Source organism: Sus scrofa, chromosome 16, assembly GCF_054392235.1.
Source record: "Sus scrofa isolate SSC_HxYL_T2T_F1_AM1 chromosome 16, Sscrofa_HxYL_maternal_Yorkshire_Landrace_v2.0, whole genome shotgun sequence".
In the NCBI taxonomy this organism is placed as follows: domain Eukaryota; kingdom Metazoa; phylum Chordata; class Mammalia; order Artiodactyla; family Suidae; genus Sus; species Sus scrofa.
The window spans coordinates 40,239,260-40,263,580 of NC_139398.1; the positions used below are offsets into that span (position 1 = coordinate 40,239,260).

General features: G+C 37.5%; 2 long non-coding RNA genes across 4 annotated transcripts in view; one reads left to right on the forward strand and one right to left on the reverse strand.

Annotated features, from left to right (window-relative positions):
- LOC110257349 (uncharacterized) overlaps window positions 1–24,321 on the reverse strand; it is a 78,633-nt gene that overhangs the window by 44,093 nt on the left and 10,219 nt on the right. For both annotated transcript variants that reach the window (XR_014831249.1, XR_014831250.1), the window contains exon 3: window positions 9,142–9,252. This is a non-coding gene — a long non-coding RNA (uncharacterized LOC110257349). The remainder of the gene's footprint in view (window positions 1–9,141; window positions 9,253–24,321) is intronic.
- Window positions 9,793–24,321, forward strand: part of LOC102161640 (uncharacterized) — a 729,975-nt gene continuing 715,446 nt past the window's right edge. The window contains exons 1-3 of one of the 2 annotated variants that reach the window (XR_014831266.1): window positions 9,793–9,855; window positions 10,004–10,128; window positions 10,475–10,592. This is a non-coding gene — a long non-coding RNA (uncharacterized LOC102161640). Of the gene's footprint in view, window positions 9,856–10,003; window positions 10,129–10,474; window positions 10,593–24,321 lie in introns of those variants that run through there. The other variant, XR_014831259.1, reaches the window with a different exon arrangement.

Sequence of the window (24,321 nt, forward strand, 5' to 3'; positions counted from 1 at the left end):
GTCTTTCTGGCTCATTTCACTCAGTATGAGAGTCTCTAGTTCCATCCATGTTGCTGCAAATGGCATTATGTCGTTCTTTTTTATGGCTGAGTAGTATTCCATTGTGTATATATATATCACCTCTTCCGAATCCAATCCTCTGTCGATGGACATTTGGGTTGTTTCCATGTCCTGGCTATTGTGAATAGTGCTGCAATGAACATGCGGGTGCATGTGTCTCTTTTAAGTAGAGTTTTGTCTGGATAGATGCCCAAGAGTGGGACTGCGGGGTCATATGGAAGTTCTATGTATAGATTTCTAAGGTATCTCCAAACTGTTCTCCATAGTGGCTGTACCAGTTTACATTCCCACCAACAGTGCAGGAGGGTTCCCTTTTCTCCACACCCCCTCCAGCACTTGTTATTTGTTATGCCCTTCTGTTTTTTATGTTTCTTGTAAAAATCCAGTCATTGACATACACACACACATATATATACACACAATCACATATATATGTATCATTTTTTTTTGGTCTTTTGTTTTTTTTAGGGCTACACCTGTGGCATATGGAGGTTCCCAGGCTAGGGGTCTAATTGGAGCTGTTGCCATTGGCCTATGCTAGAGCCACAGCAACTTGGGATCCAAGCCATGTCTGCACCCTACACCACAGCTCATGGCAATGCCGGATCCTTAACCCACTGAGCGAGGTGAGGGATCAAACCCGCAACCCCACGACTCCTAGTTGGATTCGTTTCTGCTATGCCACGATGGGAACTCCATATTTATCATTATATTTACTTCTCTTCTATACTGAAAACCATGAGTTCACACCAATATTCCACCCCCATTCCAGTGAGATTCTGTTTTTCTCTCTTTGCATATTTGTAACTCAACAGTGAGAAAACTTGCTCCCATTACCCTAGTATCTTTATTTATTTGACCAATCCCCTGCATAGGTACCTTAATGCTGCTGTTGCGCCCTCCCCATGGATGTTCTTGTCAAAACACACTGGAGCTCCACTATGTCACGCACACCTGCTCCTCTTACGTGGATGCTCTCCTTGCCCTATTTGGGCTTTGACACCTGCATCTGGCTGCCTGCCTGCATGGAACCCTCTTCTGCTCAGATCCTTATTTCCCCCTGCTGGGCTGCTCCTGTGCATGGACATCCTCCTCATTCTGCTTAGGCTTTGACCTCTGCACTTGGTCCATCTAGTAACTCACTTGTATGGACAGACCCTAGTGTCCAGATAGTTGTAGTAGTATAGGCATCCTTCTGACCTCACTTGGGCTCTGGCCATATTCCCTTGTGAAGGTCTTGCTCTCCCTGTTTGGGCTCTTGAACCTAATGCCTTGTGCCTGGTCATCCCTTCCATGCCCATGTGGACTTCCTCTTCATCTTGCAAAGGACACTCCCATATCAGACCTCCCTGTTGCACGGATGTCCTTCTCACCCTACTTGAGCTGAGACTGCTCTCCCACACTGATCCTCTCTTGACTCTGCTTGGCCTGTGATTCCCTACCATGGGCCACCCCTGTCTGTGGATGCCATCCTTGTCTCACTCCTTCAGCGAAGCTCTGACTCCCCACTGCAGGAAGCCCTCCTTTGTGGACACTACTTGCTCCATTCAAGGCTAGGATACCCTACTCTGGGCACAACAACTCCCCCAACCCAGGGGATGCCTACCTTGCTTTGCCTTTCCTAATGCCTTTCCCCAATTTTTAGGGATAGGATGATCAGGAAGGAAAGAGAAGGGAAGGGAAATAGGAAGAGCTGACCTGAATTTTTTTAAAAGATCACTCTGTTATTCTGTTTTGAGCAGTTAGAAGATGAGCACATAATGATTGCTCGGGAAATACTAGCTGCTATTATTATTATTAGCACAAACCTATATAAAGTGTTTTGCAAATGCTAAATAAGGAGCAACTGCCTGAGGCTTGTTTACACTATTAGTCTGTCCCATAAACTGAGTCTGCAAAGCAATCACTAAGAGTTAGCCTATTCAAATTATCATACACTAGAAATGACCTTACTAAATACTAATTTATGAAGTTATACTATCAAAAAATGGACAATTGCATACAGTTAGCCCTCCATATCTCCAGGTTCTACAGATTGAAAATATCTGGAAAAAAAATCCCAGAATGTTCCAAAAAACAAAATTTGAATTTGTCTCACGCCGGCAACTAATTACATAGCGTTTACATTGTATTTACATTGTATTCGGTATAGTAAGTAATATAGATATGATTTAAAGTATATGATTTAAAGTGTAGGAGAGGATACATGCAAACACTATGCCATTTTATATAAGGGACTTGAGAGTCCTTGGATTTTGGTATCCACAAGGGTCCTGACCCAATACCCCTTGGATTCTGTAGAAAGACTGTATTTACATGACAAAGGAAAAGGGAAGTGCATTTTAGGGGCTAGATAATGGATGGGCACACAAGGCAGGCATAGCCTTGGGAATTGTACATCAGGCTGGGCAGGAATCAATGAGAAGCAATTAAAGTGCTGTGGTAAATGAGCTGATGGAAATTGCATGAATGGTATTAGGAACCAATGAACAGAAATTTCCACTGACCAACGGTTCTCTTCACCCAGGGCATTTTCAGTAATGTAATTTGGTTTTTGTATGTAGAGTTAGGTATCTGTCCTCACCACAACAGAGGAAACTTGTATTCAGCATTGATAAATGATGCATAAAGTGTTCATTTTTTGTTAAGCATCTATAATGTCTTTAAAATGGTTTGTTGAATTCCTTTTTGTAGCAAAAGAGTTTTATAGCCTCCTATCTTAAATGCCTAGAACATTTCCTCAGTTGAACTTATGTAACTGTAATAGCTACTATTTATTTAATTCTCATTATGTGTTTTACTAAGCACTTGTAAACATGAATGTGTGTGTGTATAAGATCTTTAATCCTCACAACAAACAGCCTTGTTCAACAGGCATTTTCTTTTGTTGTTTTTTTTTTTTGTTTGTTTTTTGTTTTTTGTCTTTTTTAGGGCCGCACCAGTGGCATATGGAAGTTCCCAGGCTAGGCGTCTAATTAGAGCTACAGCTGCTGGCCTATGCCACAGCCACAGCAACACTAGATCTGAGCCGCGTCTGTGACCTACACCACAGCTCACGGCAACACCAGATCCTTAACCCACTGAATGAGGCCAGGGATCAAACCCGAAACCTCATGGTTCTCAGTCGGATTCGTCCCCACTGTGCCACGACGGGAACTCCCAGCATTTTCATATCCACTTGACAAATGAAGCAAGTGAGATTTATAGAGGTTAAACAGCCTGTGCCCAGGATATATACCTGGGCAAGTGATGGGGAATAAGCTTTGAATATATCTTTCCCCAACTCTAAAATCTGTGTGCTTTCTAGGACTCAGAAGTATTTTTATCAAAAGTTTAATTTTTATCATTTAAAATAGCACGTCAGTGTTCTTACAGCTGGTCTTGGTGTCACAATTTTCTTTTTTTTTTTTTTCCAATAGCGCCAAATATTTCATAAAGGGATTTAGGATGTTGTTTGGGGATTATTTGTAGCATTGTTGTTTGCACATCTAGCCCACTAGCCCTGAAGCATCAGAGGATTGCAAAGTTGTCACATACCCTGTCTGTGTATTTCATTTCTAATGAGCTCTTTCTGTGATGTGGTTCATAGAGGAAGCAGCGATGCCTGAAACAGACTGTAAATCCAGTTTATGAATCTTGGGACTGTCTCATTTTTCATTCAGTTTTGATATCTAAACATTATCTTTATTCTGGAACATCTGAATTAAGGGTCCTGACAAAGACGCTTCTCATCTTACATAAGTAAACCCAATATTACTCTAAAACAGCTGGCCCTCAGTCAAATATTTTTATGATGTCACTAGCTTGTGGAACCAGCTGACATAAGTTTTGGGGGGCTGTATTCAATCCTAATTTCCTTGGCCTGGGGCCATGCAGAATTGGGATATGCAATGAGTAAGGAGAGTGGAAGGTGAGCAGAGTATTGTGTGAGTGTTGTCAAGTACAGGAGAGACATGCTCCTTAGCCATATCTATTAGCCTTAGACATGCTCCTTAGCCATAACAAGACTGGTTAGACAGGTTCTGGGTAGAGCTGTTGATGGTTGACAGTGTCACATCTGCACCAAAAGCTTTAAGAGTTGTTTTATTACAAAACTTTTCAAACACCCATAAAAGCAAAGTAATCAGTATACTGAACCCCAGTATATAATGAACTCCAGTATATCACCTAGCTTCATTAATTGTCAGCAATTTGCCAGTTTTAACTTTGTCCTCATACCATGACTTGCTTCCCTTTTCCATCATTAATTGGAGCAAATCCCAGATTTATTATTATTTTATCTACAAGTACTTCAGAAGGTATTGTTAACAGATAAGGGCTTAAAAATACAATACTATATTGTCATACCTAATAAAAATAACACCAATTCTTTAATAGAATCTAAAATCTAAGGCCATTTAAAACTTACCCAATTTTCTCAAAATGTCTTTTCCAGTTGGCTTATGAAGCAGTATTTAAATAAAGCCTATACATATATTTAGTTATTGTTTCTTAAATTTTCTTATGCCTATAATAGGTTCTCTGCCCCTCCACCCCCTTTCTCCTTAATGTCATTAATTTGTTGAAAAAACTGTCACTGGTGCTATTGACTTTCCCTTACTCTGGATTTGACTGGTTGCATCCTCAAGGTTGCATTTAGTTCCTTTATCTCACATCCTTCCTATAAATTGATTGTTAAATTTAGAGGCAATTATACTTCAATTAAAAACTTTTTGAGACTACTTTAAAGAAGTTGCTGTGCACTTTGTATTGCCTCACATCAGGAGACATACAAGGTAAGTTGTCGCACTCTTAATGGTGTTAACACTGATTACTGGGTTCAGCTGTTTTCATCCTGATTTCTATTTTAAAGGTTTCCAGTAACCTCATGGTTTTATCATCCATTATTGATGATTGCACAGTTGTGTTATTCCTTCCACATTAGAGCTGGAATTCTTTCCCTCATTAATAATTCGGTTGTCCTCAAGAAGAGTTTAGGCACCCCATCCTACCCTAGGCACCCCATCCCACCCAAGGGCATGGCTACAGGCCTGATGGCTGGGGTGGAGGTGGGAAGCCTCCCTTCCCTGCTTAACCCCCTCCCTACACACACACACACACACACACACACACACACACAGCCTCCCATCCCTTCATTCTGCCCACCATCACCCATGCCTGGGAGAAGGGCTAGACCAGCGCTGAGGGGTCCTCTTTGTAATGCACAAGATAAAGCTGGTGCAGGGACCTCCTGAGCCTGTGCAAATTCAGTGGCAAATATCTGATCCACCAGCCCATGGAACAAGTGCTATCACCACTGACAGGTACCCAAGGACAAAAGGCACGTCTGGTGCCCAGGCAAGTAATTTATGCCTTAACTTTGTTCTGAGGTACAAATGAAAGCGGGATACATCAAAGGCATCTGTTCCCTGACATGCAGTACAACCTTTACTGTTCTAAATATTTTTTAAGAAATTAAAAAAATAGTGTATAAAAAAAACAAAAAAGGAAGAGTTTATGCAGAAAAGATGGAAATAATTATTTCCCTTTATTTTCAGTTTATTATTTTAGACTAATGAGTTGGTATCCTAGTTCAATGGTGAGCAAAGAGGTGGTAGATTTCTTTTGTAGATTTTGTAGATTTCTTTTTCTTTTCAGCATTGATAAATTCATAGATTTTTATATATTTGATATTTTAGGTTTTTTTTGACATTCAAATTTTCTTGGCTCTGAAAGAGCCCTCTTCAGCTAGTGGGCTCAGCTGAGTTAGTTTCTATGTCCTTATGGCACAACTCTGGTGGTCTCTAACAGTTTTGCTGCTTTCTGCCATGATAAGTTTCCAGGCTCATCTTATATATTACTTGTCCAGCTAGAAAATGGTATTTAAGATCTCGGTGTTAGGTGTGACATTTCTTTTATTATGGGTGAGGTTGAACAGATAGTCTTGTGTTTAAGGGTCATTTGCATTTCATTTTTTGTAAACCATTGTTTCTCAACTGCAGGTGATTTTGCTCCAAGGAGACGTTGGGCAATATCTGGAAATATTTTTGGTTATCACAACTGGAGGATAGTGCTACTAGCATCTCATGGATAGATGCCAAAAGTGCTGCTAAACATTTTCTAATTTATTTGCAGCATTCCCACAACAAAAGGTTATCTGGCTGAAAATGTCAATAACGCCAAGTTGGTAAAACTCTACTGTAAACATTCGATTCGTCATTTCTCTTACAGAGTTTATTTTCTTATTTTTTTCTCATTCCTAGAAACCCTTTGAGGGTTTGTTATCGCTGTTCACAAAGACTGATACTCCCATCTATAAAACCCAGCATCTACTTCCATGAGACTTGCTTTGGCCAATAAAATGAGAACTAAAGTGCTTTCTCTACAGATGCTTGAAGAACCAGCCTGCAGTCAGGCATGCCTTTTTCCCTCTGCCTCTGCCATTGTGGAAGTGTGTATTGAGATGAAGCCTTCATTAGTTTGGGTCCTGGAGGCAATATGATCATAGAGCTCCTTGCTGACCAGTAATGGACATACAGCATAAGTGAGAAATAATGTTATTTTATGTCACTGAAATGTTTCAGGTTGTTTGTTACTGTAGCAAAATCTAACCTATTTCAATGGCTATAATCCTTTTCTATTAATAGTGTTAACCTTCTGTCTGTGATATAAATTTCAAATAATCTTCCTAGTCTATCTGTCTTTTTGTCATGCTTGTGGAGTTTTGCCTCATAAAAATATTATTATTTTTTTTTTATATTTGTAAAAAAAGTAGTCAAATATATCAGTCTTTGCCCTTTTTGCTTCTGGGTTTTGAGTCCAGGCTAGAAAAGTTTTCCTTACTTGCAGATAATTCAGAAATTTAGTTACGCTTGTGTCTAGTACTTTTGTGGTTTTTTACATTTAGATTCCTAATTCACTTGGTTTGAAAGCTGGATATGTTTTTCTTCCTCCATATGACTCTTTAGTTGTCTCCAAACCACTTATTAAGAACTCATTTCCCCCAATTATTTTTGATGTTGTGTTTATTATGTATTAAATTTCTATATGTAATTTGGTATATTTCTGGATATTCTGTTTCATTGGTCTGTTTATTAATGAGTTAATATCATACAGTTTAATTATAAGGGCTTTAAAATACATTAAATGTCCATAAGTCCACTCCTTTGCATTGCTCTTATTTTAAAACTTTTGCTTACTATTGTTGCTTATCTCTTCTTCTAGACTTCATGACCAACTTGTATGGTTTTTGAAAAAAATTCTGAGGGCTATTTTTTTTTTTTTTTTTGTCTATTTGCTATTTCTTGGGCCACTCCCACGGCACATGGAGGTTCCCAGGCTAGGGGTCCAATCGGAGCTGTCACCACCGGCCTACGCCAGAGCCACAGCAACGCGGGATCCGAGCCGCATCTGCAATCTACACCACAGCTCACGGCAACACCGGATCGTTAACCCACTGAGCAAGGCCAGGGATCAAACCGGCAACCTCATGGTTCCTAGTGGGATTCATTAACCACTGCGCCACGACAGGAATTCCTGAGGGCTATTTTTATTTGGATTTAATTAATTTATAGATAAATGTAGGGAGAGACGACATCTACATGATGTAGAGTTCTCTTCAAAAACATGTCTTTCCATTTGTTCTGCTTTTTGAGTTTCAGTTTATAGTTTATAAACTATAGTTTATAGTTTTCTCAAATAGATTTGGATATTTCCTCTAATTAGATATTTCTTCTAATCTGATTTAAAACCATGCTTTGGATTATTGCTATTTTGATAAGGCAGAAAATACTTTTTATTGATTTTTCAAATCAATGGAAAATCTGAGTTTGAGTCCTTACTTTGCTGCAAATTGGCCACAATACTCTAGACTATCCACCAATTAATCTGTAATCAAATTTTCTCTTTTGGAACAAAGGGAGCAGATCTTGTTTGAGAACTCAGATTGTGGGATGAGAGGAACTATAAAATGCAAGCTAGTGGGAAGGTATTCTTCATCTCATCATTGTTAGTTTAAATATTTTATGAACAGTTTCTTCTCAACATTTTACTCTCTCAAAGCACATAATATTTTTCAATTCCTTCCTCATATTATATTGCATGACAAAAGTTCCCCACAGTACTGAATGTTCTGAAAACTTGCTATAAAATAATATTATATATAATAGAAATACTGAGCTCACATATTCTTAATTACATAAATCAAATGTATATACAACATAAACCTAGCCTAATTTTGTTTGTACAAATTGGGGTAAATTAAATCCTATAGGAATTAACCACAGATTACAAGGCTTATAAATGGATGTTCCTGTGAAATAGAATCACTTTCTGGAACAGGTTTTTAAATGATCAATGCAAGTGCAATTATTGTTGGCAAATAGTTGTGGTGTAACCTAAATCCAGGGCATTAAGCAGTAATACTTCACTTGTTTTTTTCCCTTCAAATAAAATGTTTCCTCTTCAGACTGTTTCCTTGTTTTGCTAAAGTGGTAGATATGCTTTAAAACAGAAACAGTGGTTCCATTTTGTCGCTATTCCACTTTTAATTGACAGTTTTTACAAATAGCTTTTTTAATTAAAAAGAAAAGGTTGTGATAAGATTTTACTCTCCCTACACTGTCAGAGACAAGTGGCATAAGGGCAACATAGTTGTGGTTATAAGAGTGGATCCTGGAGTCAGTCTGCTAGGGTCAAATCCTGGGTCAACTGGTCTCTGGCTCTGTGACATGGACAAATCAATTAACCAATTAATCATTAATTAGCTTGACCTAATAGTGTTGACATGAAGATTAAAAGAGATAACATTTTAAATGCTTTGAGAAATGTCTGACCAGCAGTGAGCTATGTAACTCTTTGATAAATTATAAATAAAAAGAATGTACTCCACTTTCCAGTATTTGTCAACATCTTGTTTCAGATGAAGCTGAGTCAAAATTAACATCAAAGATGCCTTCAGGTAGGAGTAGGGACAAAGAAAGAAAGCTCAAGCCAGGAAAGGCATGACTCCACTCCGTTTGCCATGGTAATAATGGTGGAGGGATTCACAGGCTGATTGCTTTCATATGAATCCTGTGTCTCTCCACCATCTGGTAAACCTACCTTCTTCCATCCGCTGGGAAATTTCTTTGGGTCTGCCCAGTATAAGAAATAGGATCCCACAAAGCTTGTGTGGAGGCAATCAGCTAAATTTGCTGCCTCTGAAGGAAAACGCTGGGAACAGAAACAACAGTAAAATCATGACGAGTCAGCATATAGACTGTTAAACAGTTAGAGCTAACTTTGTCTACTCATATTCTTAATAGAATCCTCAACCACTTCCCATTTCATAGAATGCTTGTGCCATACTAGTTAACTAGCTGTTTTCACTGAAGCTCAAATCCATATATAAACTCTGAATATTTGTAAATAGGAGATAATGGGGGTGTCTGGCTTTTGAATTATATTGGACTCAAAAATGAGAAACATTATAACTCAGCATCCATTTTCCATTATCCCTTTTCATATAAGTCCCCAAAGTGGAACAGAACACTCCTCACATGTAGAGATCGTTTTCTCTCCAGTGCTGTCATTGTTCACCACTAACAACTCTGCAGTTCATGCTCAGGGAGACCACAAAGAGTGAAATTAAATGGAAACTCAGGCAAACTGTGTGCAATAGTACAAATGACATAATGAATCCTTAGGGCCATTACATAATTGCCTACTTTCATAGAAAATTTTAGCTGTTCAGGCTTCTGGAGAAGATTTAGTAACATAAAGTACTAATGTAAGATGAAGTGTATGCTGGAGTCAATCCAGGCAAAATTCCTCCAGGTATGAATTTCCTAAAAGACTCGAAGTCTACATGTACTGTATCTATCTCATGGTGTTCCCTTTCTAACCCCTTTCTTTCATTCACTTCTTCATTAATTTACTCAACAGAACTTGCTTAGCACCTATCATATGCTATGTAATGTTCTAGGGTTTGGACATACTGTGGAGGACAAGACAAGGAGCTTACATTCCAGGAGAAGAGAAGAAATAATTGTAGAATTACATATCATAATGTCAGGAAGTGATCAAGCATTTGAAGAGAAAAACAGCAAGGTAAGTAACTATTTTTAATATGATAATTAAGGAAGGCTTGTCTGAGGAGAGGATATTTAAGGAGGGACTTTAAAAAAAAATGAAGGACTTCTGGGGAAGAGTCTTCAGGAATAAAGAACAGCAGGTGCAAATGTGGGTAGTGGGAGGTTTACTGGTGCAGCTGAGGAACAACAAGAAAGGAAATTTGGTTAGTGGGGTGAGTATAGGGAGGGTGTCAGATGATGAGGCTGAGGAGATGGCCAAGGATCAGACTGTGTAGAACTTAGTTGGCTGTAGACTTCATTGTTTGTGTGAATGGAAGATGTTGGAAGGTCCTGAGCAAGGGAATGATTTATTATTTTCACAGTCCATTGGCTACTGTGTGAAGAATAGAATGTAGAAGGGCAAGAGTGGAAGCAGAGAAACCGGCTGGGAGCTACTGCACAGTTCATGTGGTGATGAGGGGAGAGACAAAAGAATAGAAAGTGCGTATGTATAATCCCTCTTTGGGTTCTATTTGGAGTAGGACTTGTGTTCTCTTAGCTAAACAGATTAAGCTTTTATGTATATCTTGTGCTTTACTTCTAATTGGTTAGAACTGTTTTAAGTGGGAAAAGACTGGAAATGAAATGAATCCCCATCAATAGAGAAATGGTTGATTAAATTCTGGCAAATACTCACCATGAACTATTTAACAACTATTAAAGATAATGAGCTAAATTAATCCTTGGAGGATTTCCATGATATATCCTTAAGTGAGAAAAAAAAAACGTGTGTATGTAGCCTCATTTTTGACAAAGAAAATTCCCAACATTTGTGTTAGCATATATATCAAATTATAGGTATGCACATACATATATATTATATATGTGTTTATATATGAATATATGAGCATGCAGAAGAGTATAAAATATACACACAGGTTGCTAACAGGTTGTTAACATCGGTTACTTGGCCGAGGGAAGATAAACTTTAAGTAACTTAAACAGCATCTACAAAATTTTGATGGCAGAAACCCTGAAGTAAGGATACATCCCTGTATGAACTAGGTGTAATAAGCCTAGTTTGGGATAAAGAGAAGAGGACCTAAAATTGTACCAGAATTAGCCTCTTAGCCACAGCAATTAAAGGTTCTCTGGGGAGGAGCTCTTTAGGGAACTTAGGGAGTTCTTTAGGGAGGAGTAAATGGAATTGGATAGCAAACCCCAATCTATTTCTTTTACATGTAGTTATATACAATTATGTATGGGAAAGTGTATATAAAGCCCTCCCCTAAAAATGTTTTGGACATAAATTGATCTAATAAAAGATTAAATTTACAGTCCTTTGCAGATTTAACAGACATGATGCAAATGTACTTCAGAGCATGTTAAAGAATGAAATGAGTCAGACAGTGACTCCAAAATTATGTATGTGTGTGTTCAACCCCCTCTGAATGACCAAAGAGAAAAAGAAGTTGCACAGTTTGTTAAAGACAGATTTCATCCATTTGGTTTGGGATCTGCTCAGGAGAGAGGCGTGACCATACAAAACAGAGATTTCTTAAGCCAACACCACATACCTTTGTTATATTCTTTGGAGAATTTCATATTTTTGACCTTCAGCCAACACTTTTCCAATGAAACCTGTGTTTAAGCAAGAACATTTGGTTTCTGTAGTAACGTGGGACGTAAAGCCCTTCCTGTATTGCAACCTTCGTCACTGTGATGAAAACTACACATAAGAGGAATTCTGGGAAGAGGAATGATTTCTTCATCTCCTGAACTCTAGTGTGAGACCATCTTTGAGCGACTTTTCATTCTGGCTAGGATGGCTTGGCCTACATAATCCCCCAAGTTGAGCAGTTGGCAGATTAGTTTACCAGCGACCAAATGGGCCTTTTAACAAGCTCTCCAGATCCCTGAGCTGTATTTCTTCATCTGCTTTGACTTTTAAAGTGATTATATGTGAGTAGGACCTCATGGGGGATTGAGGAAAAGGAAGTTTTTTACCTTTTGGAAAGGCTGTTCATTCAGTTTTTTAAAAACTTGCCAGAAAACCTCATTGTTTACAAATTTTTCCATTGTGTTCTGTTTATTTGCCAAGAAAAATCTTGCACCATACCAACTTGTTTTAGTAAAACAAATGGCTCCTTTCACAATACAGCTCAGCGTATTTGTATATTTACATGAGTTTTCCAGCACTGCTTTGGGACAAAAGATTCATCTACATTCGCACATGTTTTATTTTCCCTTGTGTATAAGCTTTGACCTCCCAAACTAGCTCCCAGTGAACCCACAGACCATGGATTAGTTGTAGGCATTTTACTAAGCCCTCAGTTGGATAGAGTTTTGCTGGGTTTCTTGAAACAAATAGGATGTTTTCAGGGAGCATGAGCTAGTTTGAATGTCTGAGTGAAGGAATGACTGTGGACTGTGCCCCATGGGCCACCTTCCTGGGAAGACCTGAAGGTTACTGACACTTAGTTGGCTATTATTTAATTTGTGTAAGTTAACAAATAGTGACTTATAACAGACTTATAAACATAGAACCCAGCTATTCAGCTTGTCTGGACTGAAGGCAGATCTTGTGTTGTCCATGTGGCCTTTTATGCTTCATTAGTTATATTTCCTAATAATTTCATGGTTGGTTTATAAATAGTGTGGAAATTTTTTTCATAAGTTTTAAATAATTTATAATTTATATGGTGCATTTTTCCAAGGAGTTGAAAGAAATTTTCATTAGCCTCACACTTTTTAAAACTTAGCACTTGCTAGTTGGTGATCCTGGAAAAATTATTTCATTTCTCTAACTTTTGGTTTTCTTCTATGTAAACTGAGGGTAATGAAATTAATTTTATAAACCAATTGTGAGGGCTAAAGGAAATAACATAACAAAACATCTAGTAGGGTAACGGGTGTATCAGTAGACCTTCTGTAATTGGGAACTGCTGCTGTTATTGGTGTTTTGATGATTGTAGGATGATGTAGGTTATCTCTACATCCATGGAGACAGGGATAGATGAGTAAATCCTGACAAGAGTGAAAGAGCACTTGGGTAGGTTATTATTTTACCCCTTGGTACACAAATGAAGCTCCTGGAAATGGAAGTGAGAGGTTGGGAAGACATATCAACACTTCTTAACCTTCCAGTAACCCACAATGTTTCATTCATAGCAAGGAGAATTTGGCCATCTTCTATGACATATTCTAATTTTGGGCTAGACCCAATCTTGAAGAAGTTTTGAAGATCTCAGTTCTACACTGTGAAATGAAGCATTATGTTTCTAAGGACACTACTTAGCATATTGATGTTGACTGGCGCTTGACCACACCTCACCATACTGGTGCCAATAAAAAGGCCAATTTGAACCACTTGCACCTTAAGATGAAAATTTTAACATTAGCTTAAAATGTTGTCGGTGTTTTGGCCAGCACAGAAAGGCTCATGATCTCACTGAAGGACAGAGTAGCAAAAAAGACTCAAGATGAATTTAAAATCAGTTGAACTTCTCTTCACATTCAGTTTTGTACATGTTCAGTTTGGCAATAGAGGTAGCAGAAATGGAGGAGGAGCTGGTGCAGTTCTCAACTCTTTGCCACTTGGGGGAAAAGTGAAAGACAGTCACTAGTGATTTGGAAAAATCACCCTACCACATCAGAACAGCTGTCATGCACAGGATTCTTGAATAGAATAATTCCATTAATAGTGAGTTGATTTTGTAGGTGTCAACATCACAGTGTAGAGCAATAAATCATTGAAAACCATGGAGGAGTATTGACTGCTCTTTGAGGAAACGAAGTAATTTCTCCCTACTGCTAAATTTAGTGGTGAATTTTCTTCCATGGTGCACAAGAAACTGTTCTTGAGTCAACAGAAAGCTGGGTCCACATTGTACATGTGACTTGGTGGTGCCACAGTTCATGTCATTTTCATGAAATACTAGAGTATCAGCTTTCAGGATACAAATCATGTATACTTCTGTATGTGGAAATTTTCAAGTTATGATCTGTAACAGAAACATACCAACTCACAATGAAGCCGTATTCATTCAGGTTGGCTTTAATATTTAGGAACTTGGGGACTAAAAGTGCAACAGAACATCTCAGTCATGGCATTTGCATGTTTTCCTTCTTTCTTTCTTCTTTTTTTTTTTTTTCATTTTATGGCCACACCTGCAGTATACTGAAGTTCCCCAGCTAGGGGTTGAATTGGAGCTGCAGCTCTGGCCCACTGAATGAGGCCAGGGATTGAATCCACATCCTCACAGAGACAATGTCAGGTCCTTAAACTGCTGAGCCACAAGGGAACTCCTGCATGTTTATTTTCATTGTAAAATTAATCCATCTGTTAATGACACCAACATCTGTCCTATAAAGAATTCTACAATCTTCAAGTATAGCTTTTATATTTTGGGTTTTTTTTTGGATACAAACTGTTATATTTGGAATGGATAGGCAAGGGGGCCCTACAGTATAGCACAGGGAAATGTGTATGATTGGGTCACTTTGCTGTATAACAGTACTTGAAGAAACCCTGTAAAATCACCTATATTTTAATTAAAAAAGTATAGCTTTTACAGCTCTTCAATCCTACATCCACCTTCTAAGCAATGCTTTTGTTACTTGTGGATTTATTAATTTAATTAATGATTAGTAATAATCCAACCTACCTTTAGCAAAGAAAAGGACATAATGTGAATTTTATTTACTGAATTCCTTTCTATCTCATTTTCCATGCCTTTAGTTTTCCTTTGATTTTTTTAATATGTATTTTTAAGTTATTTTAATTTTCTGTATTTTATAAGTTTCTTTTGAAGCTACTTTATGTCTTTTCTGGAATAAGTCACACTACCAACAAACAAATAAAAAATAAATATTCATTTGTAATAATTAGACCACCCAGTGGAAATATCCTGGTAGTTTTTATCCTTGAAAGGGTAAAAGCATTGTTGTTATTTCATCATTCCCTCTTCCTTTCTTTGAAACCATTATCCTGTGGCTTTGAAAATTTCCATGGAGGAACAAACAGTCCATTTGCTTCTAGAATTGCCAGCAAGCTTGTAAGGAAATTGTATCAGAGGTAACTTGTATAAAAGGAACAAAAATGCAACATTCCCTCCCCGCCCCTTTCCTGAAGCCTACAGGCTGAGGCCTTGACCAAATCTTATAAGGTATTACATTGGTCAAGGAATGAATAGTTGGGTGAGCTCTTCATCGTTTCATGAATGATACTACAGCTCATCATGTCAGATGGGGAGTAGGCTGTTAGCAGAATGTGGAACGGGTCACAAAATGATGAAAACAATACACCAACTTGGCAGATTTCAGTAAACAGCAGAAATTACATTGTGGTCTGACTTTATTAACTATTTTAACATTGTTATATTTAAGAAGAAGGGGGAAATGATTTAATCATCAGACTGGGGTTATAGAATGAGAATAGACTTGTGGTTGCCAAGGGGGAGAGAAGGGAGTGGGATGGATTGGGAATTTGGGGTTGATAGATACAGACTATTGCCTTTGGAATGGATAAGCAATGAGATCCTGCTGTATAGCACTGGGAACTATATATAGTCACTTATGATGGAGCATGATAATGTGAGAAAAAAGAATCTATACATGTATGTGTAACTGGGTCACCATGCTGTACAGTAGAAAATTGACAGAACACTGTAAACCAGCTATAATGGAAAAAAAATCATCATATATATAAAAAAAGAGAAAGAAAATGGAAATTGCAGAGTCTCCTTTCTTAGTTCATCTGCCAAACACCTGTAGAATTAAATTCAATTACATGTCTGGGTCAGGTAAGAATGGACTGGTTTCTGACAATAGTTTTTCAGATGGGGCGTCACCAAGGAGTCAAGATGCTCAAGAGGCTAATGTTCATTTCCTATGAAAGGAACTGAGGATGTCAAAGTAAATTGGAAAGGATAGAATCTGGGCAGGCATCTGGGGCTTTGGCTCACACTTCAGGAAAATATTGTGTCTAGTGATGGCCCACAATTACAAAAAGCAGAGGAAGGGGGCCCCACTTGACAACAATTGAATTTCAATAAATTTTGCTGTGGAACCAACATCAGGAGATGGGTTTTCTTTTTAAAAAGTTCTCAATAAAAGTCAAGTCTTCACAGAATTCATTATTCTACAGACATCTGCATTTGAAAAATACTTAAAATTCTTCTCATATCAATGGATTTAAATGTTATTCACTAGTAATTCTTTGGGTCTTTGAAGCTTTCAGCTAAAGTTTTGGTTTATGACTCAGTGTTACCCTATGTTACTGAGTATCTGTTGTCCTCTCTCATGTCAGGAAGTGCTTCATCTACTAAAACTATTTTTTAAGATATGTGATGCATTCCTCTCAATACAAAAATTATTTTGATACTCTTTGTTTCAATCAGGCTTGTTCATTTCTATTCATTTTAGCATTTTTATTTGAATTATCATAAGAGGGGGCTAATATATATAGTACAAATAATTAAACTAAATGAAATATTGAGACGCACATTTATTTTTTCTTATATTTTTTTTCCTAATGAAATCTACTCTTTCTTTACGCATAATGATAAATGTTTAGAACAATATTAGAAACTGAAGTACAGATATGGACTTTAGAAACTCTCATGATTAAGGAAATATTTATTCTTTCTGGATTTGATAAACATTTGAGTCAAATTATTCTCTAATTTCTGAGCCACACATTTATTTAGCAATTATTTGGGATTGAAATAAAGATTTTTCCCTTTCAGATATTCCCCTAGGCCAAATATGAACTGCATATTGTTTAAGTATCAGCAAAGTCAGACTTCTGAGCAATCGAAACAGGGAGTCCTTTTTATCAGTGAGACTGGTGATTAATGATATTTATTACTTTCTGATCACGTTATACTATTCACCTGTGTGAGCATAGCAATTAATAATTTCGATAGTTTCATTCTACATGGAAAGTTTTAATTCTTAGTCTTTTGCTTTAATGATGAATATAGTCCGGTGTTGCTGACACCAGCATTTATACTTTTCATCACCCTGACCTCCTCAATGGAAATGGAGAAAGGCTTTTACAAACAGAAATATTTTATAGATTTTTACTCCTTAGAATGATCCATATGTTCACTAGCATTCCCCCCAACAGTTGCAAAGCAATCATCCTTGAAAAAAAAAGACTTAAAAATGCACTTAGGTTTCTCATATTTTGCTTTTGTGTCATAAATCTCAGAGCATTTCTTTTGGTCTGTTTAAATCTCAAGTTGTAGAAACATCAAAATCTCCATGAGTTCTGTAGAAGATGGAAGTATTTAAATAAAACTGTTGTAATTTGGGGTATGATATTTATACCACTCTATGAATATTGCTTTTACTATGTATTTAAACAATGTATTAAAGATGAGTGAACTGACCTACAGAGTGTCAGCATGATACAAACCAGAGGCAGATGGAATGAGGGGCCCGGACATTATGTCTTTCACTGGAATATTGTACCATTTGCAAAACACTGTGTATTTCACTATTCACACAATAAATGACCAGTGATGAACCCTGAGGCAGAAATGATTTAGAGATGTTGTGTAGAGGTATTACTAAAATTTAATGTAAAGACCTAAGCCTTACACATTCAGGAATTTCACCTTTGATGTTAAGATTGGAATGAACTGTGGAAGAATGCAGCAAGATTTAAAAACTATCTTAAATATATGCGGTTGAAACATTTGATAGTTATATAATGCCAATTCCATAAAATAATTTTTTTTCCTGTAAAAGTGATACTTTTTGATGTAATAACAATTAAAACCTGACTGACTCTAACAAGTCTATACACTTGTGTATACACTTGTGGTTAGGGTATCTTCCTTGAATCATTTAAAAAACCCTCTAACTTAACAAACTGGTAGAATTGTTGGCCAGAAGATACAATTCTCAGCCAATTTGCTCTACAAATCACTTTAACTATAACTCTTTTTTGAAATAATCAACTGAGATCCATTTTTTTTTTTTTTTTTTTTGGCTTGCTGTTGGGAACTCATGGAGACTATTTCTAGTTCTCATCATTTCTTCATTAAGTTGAAGGACTGCCTGAAGAGTTCCATGATAGCTTCTAAGTTAGCATCTGGACTTGGTGGTAAGCATCAACAAATGTTAGGTCAGGAGGAGGAGGGACAGAGAAAGCAGGGTTGAGAGTAAGATTGATAAATGAGAATTCTGGGGATCAACTGGAGGTTAGCGCTGCAAAGGTTAGTCCAAGCTGACTTTTTTGGATTTTGAGAAGACAGTTTGGGTTTGGGCATTCAGAGGTTCAAACTGAGCAGAAGTTATAGGCAAGTCTATGGTGAGAGGATGCAGAAATCAGTGTCTGCATCATTGTGGTGGAATGGAGAAAGCACATTTGGATTCAGGGAATTCCAGAAAATGCTTAGTGCAGACATTTAGGTGAGGCAGCTTGGCAAGGGCAAGAATATGATTTTAACTTAGGGCATTAGCTAGGCATAAGGAAAAAGGACACAGTAGATGAGGGAAATTTCCTCAAACCCTAGGTTAAGTGGGTTTATACAATAGTACATTAATCTCAGGACAGGAATCATCTCTCTTTTATTGTTTAAGAAGAGTTATCTCTTGGAGTGAGACTACCTCAATACTTTGTTGGCACCTCTTTTTTTTTTTTTTTTTTTTTTAGCAATTCCTTTTTTTTTTTTTTTCCCCTTTACCAGGGAAAAGAGGAATAAAGGGTATATATAGGTTTCTGCAGTTTGTCCTGAAAAGGTTGTACCTGATCAAGGTTGAGGGGTTCTGGGAGGCAAATGGATTTGTTACACCAGATCCAAGGTTCATCTTCTGGTGTAGATCGCTATATTTGCCTGGGAGAAGAGATGCCCCTGGATTATCCAAGAGCTGAACTTTGGCTTGCTTTTGCTTAACCCTCTGTTGGTAGAAAATGATACTGACTGAAAAGGTAGAACCCAAACAAGGAGGCATTGAGCATGGGTTGAATCTTGAGGAACCTTGGTGAGTTTGGCTACCATGTGTATTTGTTGAATAATAATGAAAAATCTGTTATATAGGTGTAGAGTTTGATAGGTTAGATACAGTTTTCTAGAGACAGTTACGTGTTTTACCCCACATAAAATCATGTTCTACTCAACAGTAATACTTGGCCTGGTCAGCAGAAACTTGTTTTATTTTCTTCAGGTTGTGGGCCAATATAGAATGGATCTTTGTACTACTTGTTATATAATGAGTGATGGATGGATCAAATAAGGGCCTGGGTATGGTTATGTTTTTGGTGGAGAAAACTTGTTCAAGGATAAGGAATCCCAGGGATTATATTTATATGGAATAAAATTGTAGGAAGAAGGCTAGTGGTTGTTTTGATAGGTGGCATTTTAAGAAATATCTTAAACTTTTCTTGTTTTCATAGGTGTTTTGATAGGTGGAATTTTAAGAAGTATCTTAGTTACCAGTGGAAAACGTTTCTTGTTTTCATTTCATCCACTATAGGCTTTGGAATGATAAATAGTAACTTCTAGAAGGATAAGGAGATCTTGTAGACTAGGAGTATAAGGTGAAGGTGGAAAGGATCTCTATTAGGAAGCAGTATGTTTAACCAAAAACGAATTCAGAATCATTTCATTTTTAGAAAAATATGCTTAAAGACATGGGTAGTGATGATCTTCTCAGAGAACTATGGGGGAAGAAAATTTGAGAATTTAGAATAAACAGTTTCATAGGGAACTGAGGATTCCTTGCTCCCTGGTAGGAGGAAACACATGACCTGGGGGTCCGAGGTTTTCTCTTCTAGAATCTTTTACTTCCTAGCACGAGATATTTCAGCTGGAAAGTTAAAGAGTTAAAATTCCTCAGTAATTTTATTTCATGTACTTATCTTACTGATCTTGGCTGGAAACTGGAGGCCTTTGAAGTACCTTTTATTTTCTTCTGTGCTCCTTCTGGATGTGGTATTTTTCAGGGGTCAGCAGCTATACTGAGTATCTTAGAAGGTATCTTCTTTATATCTTTCTTCAAGTGGTTCAATTGTTTCCTCACTAAGGGAAAAAAATCCCTCTTGCCTCTGAATTTTATGACTATTACATTTCTTTGGTTTTTATAACATTATTTGAATGATGATCTCTTGGTTTAAAAAGTCAAGAAGGAATTTGTATTTTTAGGGTTTCTCGTAATACAGTTGCCTTGGTTGGAAGCAGAGATGATCATGGGTTATCTAAGGCCTAATTTAAGTATGTGAGGCAGTAGGCATGTAATTGAGGGTCCTGCTCATCAATACTTCGTCATTGTGTCCCATTTCTACCTTTTTGAATCTCTTCTGGAAACTAGTCTCTGATTTCAAACTTCTTTGATTTCTATAATTGGTTCAACATGGATAAAGTATCTGGTGTAGGCAGAACCCACTGTTAACAGATCAAAGACATGAAAAAGTTCCTTGTGACAGGAGTAAGATAAAAAATAAAACCAGGTGTCATAGTGTATAGAAACAGGTGAATAAGTAAGTATAAGGATAATCTAATAGAAGAGACCTTTGCCAAGAAACCAAAAGTACAGGTTGGTGGGAAAGAGCTCAATACTAATTGGCATCTCAAGATAATGATGCAAGTATTATCTACTTCTAATAAAGACTTACCCAGAGACATATAATATGTGGACCAAAAAATTGACTTTAATTGCCACCAAGGAAGGCCTATGTATGTGCTTAACTAAATGGGATCTAAACTACTCCTATATTAAAGTGTTAACATAAAGAAGTAATTAGGGAGTTCCTGCTGCGGCTCAGCGGGTTGAGAACCCAACTTATATCTGTGAGGATGTTGAATTCGATCCCTGGTCTCACTCAGTGGGTTAAGGATCTGACGTTGCCACAAGCTGATCCATATGTTGCAGATTTGGTGTTGCTGTGGCTGTGGCATAGGCTGGCAGCTGTGGCTCCAATTTGACCCCTAATCCAGGAACTTCCATATGCTGCATGGGTACGGCCCTAAAATTAAAAAAAAAAAAAAAAAAGAAAAAAAGAGAAGTATTTAGAAGAACTGATCTAGTTATGTCCAAGGTTGGGTAAGCCTGTTTAACCTTCCTAAAGGAAGTACAAGGAAAGAATCTGGATCAGGTTAAAACAGTGTAAAGGAGTCAGAATTGAGGCGATTTCATAGAAATATATAAAACCAAGCCCACATGATGGGGAAATTTTAGAGCTCTGTTGCTTCTGCTGACTAAGCCAGTTTTAGTAGGTAATAAGTCATTAACTGAATGACGTATTGCCTCACCTGTCTTTCTAATTGGCCTCACTGCCTGAAAGAAACCACAGTGTAGGAAAAGTCAAAAGTCCATTATCCTGGAGTCTCCTCTGGACTGGCTGAGACTGGAGCAGTCCCAAAAGTCTAGTGGGTTGGGCCTATCCTAAGTGTGAATTGAAAGAGGCACTCAACGATATCCTGAAGGTTTACACTGACATTTAGAAAGTGAATGTACTTTTAAAATTTCAGTGTGGGGTTCCACATCACATTTGACCTGTTTCACTAGGATGCTACTGTCTGCACAATATGAGTGATATCTCCAGATGTGATCTTTCAAAGATTCTGGGGTCCAGTTTCAATCACTTGATTTCTTTGGTTGTTTTGAATCCATAATTACGTGGTTGGTGGTTTTGCCATATTTGTCTATGGGATTTCAATGTTCCATGTAATTTGATCTGGGACTTCTACTTTGCAAACTTTCTTAATCACTTTTTTTTTTTTTTTTTTTTTTTTTTTTTTTTGTCTTTTTGTGATTTCTTGGGCTGCTCCCGTGGCATATGGAGGTTTCCAGGCTAGGGGTCTAATCGGAGCTGTAGCCGCCGGCCTATGCCAGAGCCACAGCAATGCAGGAGCCAAGCCACATCTGTGACCTACACCACAGCTCACAGCAACGCTGGATCCTTAACCCACTGAGCAAGGCCAGGGATTGAACCCGAAACCTCATGGTTCCTAGTTGGATTTGTTAACCACTGCATCATGACGGGAACTTCTCTTAATCACTTTTATCCTCAGACCAAGGAGTGATGATAGACTAGTGGATGGGAAATCACACATTATTGGTTGAGTCCCTACATAGAATATCTGGGAAAAATCCACCCAAGAGGAATGCCCAGTACTTTAGTGTATAAATAGCGCTTTAGGAGGAAGTCCTTCTCTATTGTTTACCACTCCTAAAAGTGCATCTATGGAATATATATGGAAACTGAAAGTCTATTCTCAAATAGTGTCTGGGGTCATTCAGGTCATTAAGGAGGTCCAAGGAATTTTCCAGTCCTGAAAATGCTGAAGCTGATGATGATGTCTGACTCTGCTTTAGATGTCCCATTCTCATTTTTTTGGAAGAATACTTCCCAAATCATTTGGGTGGAACTTCATTTTCCATGACTTTTACATGAGTGGCAATTTCCCCCATTCTTAGCCCCTTCACCATCAACTGCCTCCAAAATCAGAGGAGAAATCAAAAGTCCTTTTGTGTCTAGTCCCCTCTTTCTCTTAGTTCTTAGTTATATCACCAGTTAGCTTTATAGCCCTAATCCTAGGCACGATTTCTGAAACTATAGATTTTGGGCTCTTTCCCAGCAATTAATAAATCAGCACCCAGTTTCCATCTGGTGGTTATTTCCCTGAGTAGCACTTAACTGCCTTTGATTGGCAGCATTACGGAGGAAATGGTGAAGAGTTGAGCAGCAAAACCCCAACAAGTTCTATGATCTACTGTTTTCTTTTCAGAAAAGTATCCATTTGTGCTTTAAAAAAAAATACTCTTGTCAAGGACTGAAAAACAATCAATAGACATTCACTGGTATCCATAATAGTAATATGGATTTGTTATTACCAATTCTTGTAATAACTGATGACTGTTGTATAATAAATTACAATTGTCAAATATTGATTTTCAAATTCTTCCACTTCCCTCACATTTTATCAGTTGGAATTTTATGGTAAAGAAGAACCATCTTCTTCCTATTTATCTATTTGTTACCAGTATTGACTCATGAATTCCTATTTTATTCAATAAGTTTATTTATTATTAGGTTTTTTTTTTCCATGCTTGAATGATCATAGATTTGGCTAGTGGGAGCCCCTTCAAAATGGCTCCTGTGTCCTTTTGATAGAGATATCTTTTTTTTTTTAAGCTCTTATTTTTTCCCAACAAGACATTTCAGGCCCATATTATACTTTTCCCAATAGCCCTGCCATCAGTCTTTTCTTCAAGGAGCTCCATTTCCTTCAAATAAGGGGTGGCATCTAGAAAACAAGATGAGTAAGCTGTACTGCTCATTGCTACTTGGGTTTACTTCTTTTAAGCACTTTCCCTCACAGCCTGGCCAACAAAATGAATTATCAAGATTTTGAATAGGTATTAATTTTATGAGAGAAAAATAATATCTCAGTGTAGTTTTAAGTTGCATTTCTCTTATTATAATGAATTTGAACACCTTTTCATATAATTAAGGACTTTTATACTTTTTTTGCTACATTTTCTGTTCTTTCACCCATTTTTCTATTAAATTTGTTCCTAAAATTTAAAAAATTAAAAAAAATATTAGGAACAATAGCTCATTATTTATATTCTATATTTCAATTTGCTAGTTGTTTTTTGTCTTGGATTATGCTATGCAAAAGTTCAGATTTACAAATCATTTCTTTATTGTATATTATAATTCTGACACCCAATTCTTACCTTGTGTGTGTGTGTGTGTGTGTGTGTGTGTGTGTGTGTGAGTGTGTGTATGTGTGTGTGCTGGGGTATGTGATGTTTCCCCATACCTCCAAGCAATTTTCTGATACCAGCTGGGTGTCATACAATTCAACTATCTGCCCAGAAACAGCATCATACCCCAGAGGTTAAGGGTTCAGTTCTACAGGATCCCCCTTTGGATGCTAACTGCTAGTCCAGGTTGCTTCCTGGGCTTCCTGGTGGTTCCCATGATCCTCTCCTTGGGCTTGATTAATTTGCTAGAGAGACTCGCAGAACTCAGGTAAACATTTACTACTAGATTACCGGGATATTATAAAATGATATAAATTAGGGACAGCTAGATAGAAAAGAAGCACAGGACAAGGTATGGGAAAAGAGTGCAGATTTTCCACACTTTCAGAGTATGCCACTTTCCATGTGTTCATCTGGAGCTCTGAAGCTCTCTCCCTCTCATTTTTTTTTTTTCCAATGGGGGCATTATTACATAGTATGACTGACTAAGTCATCGACCATT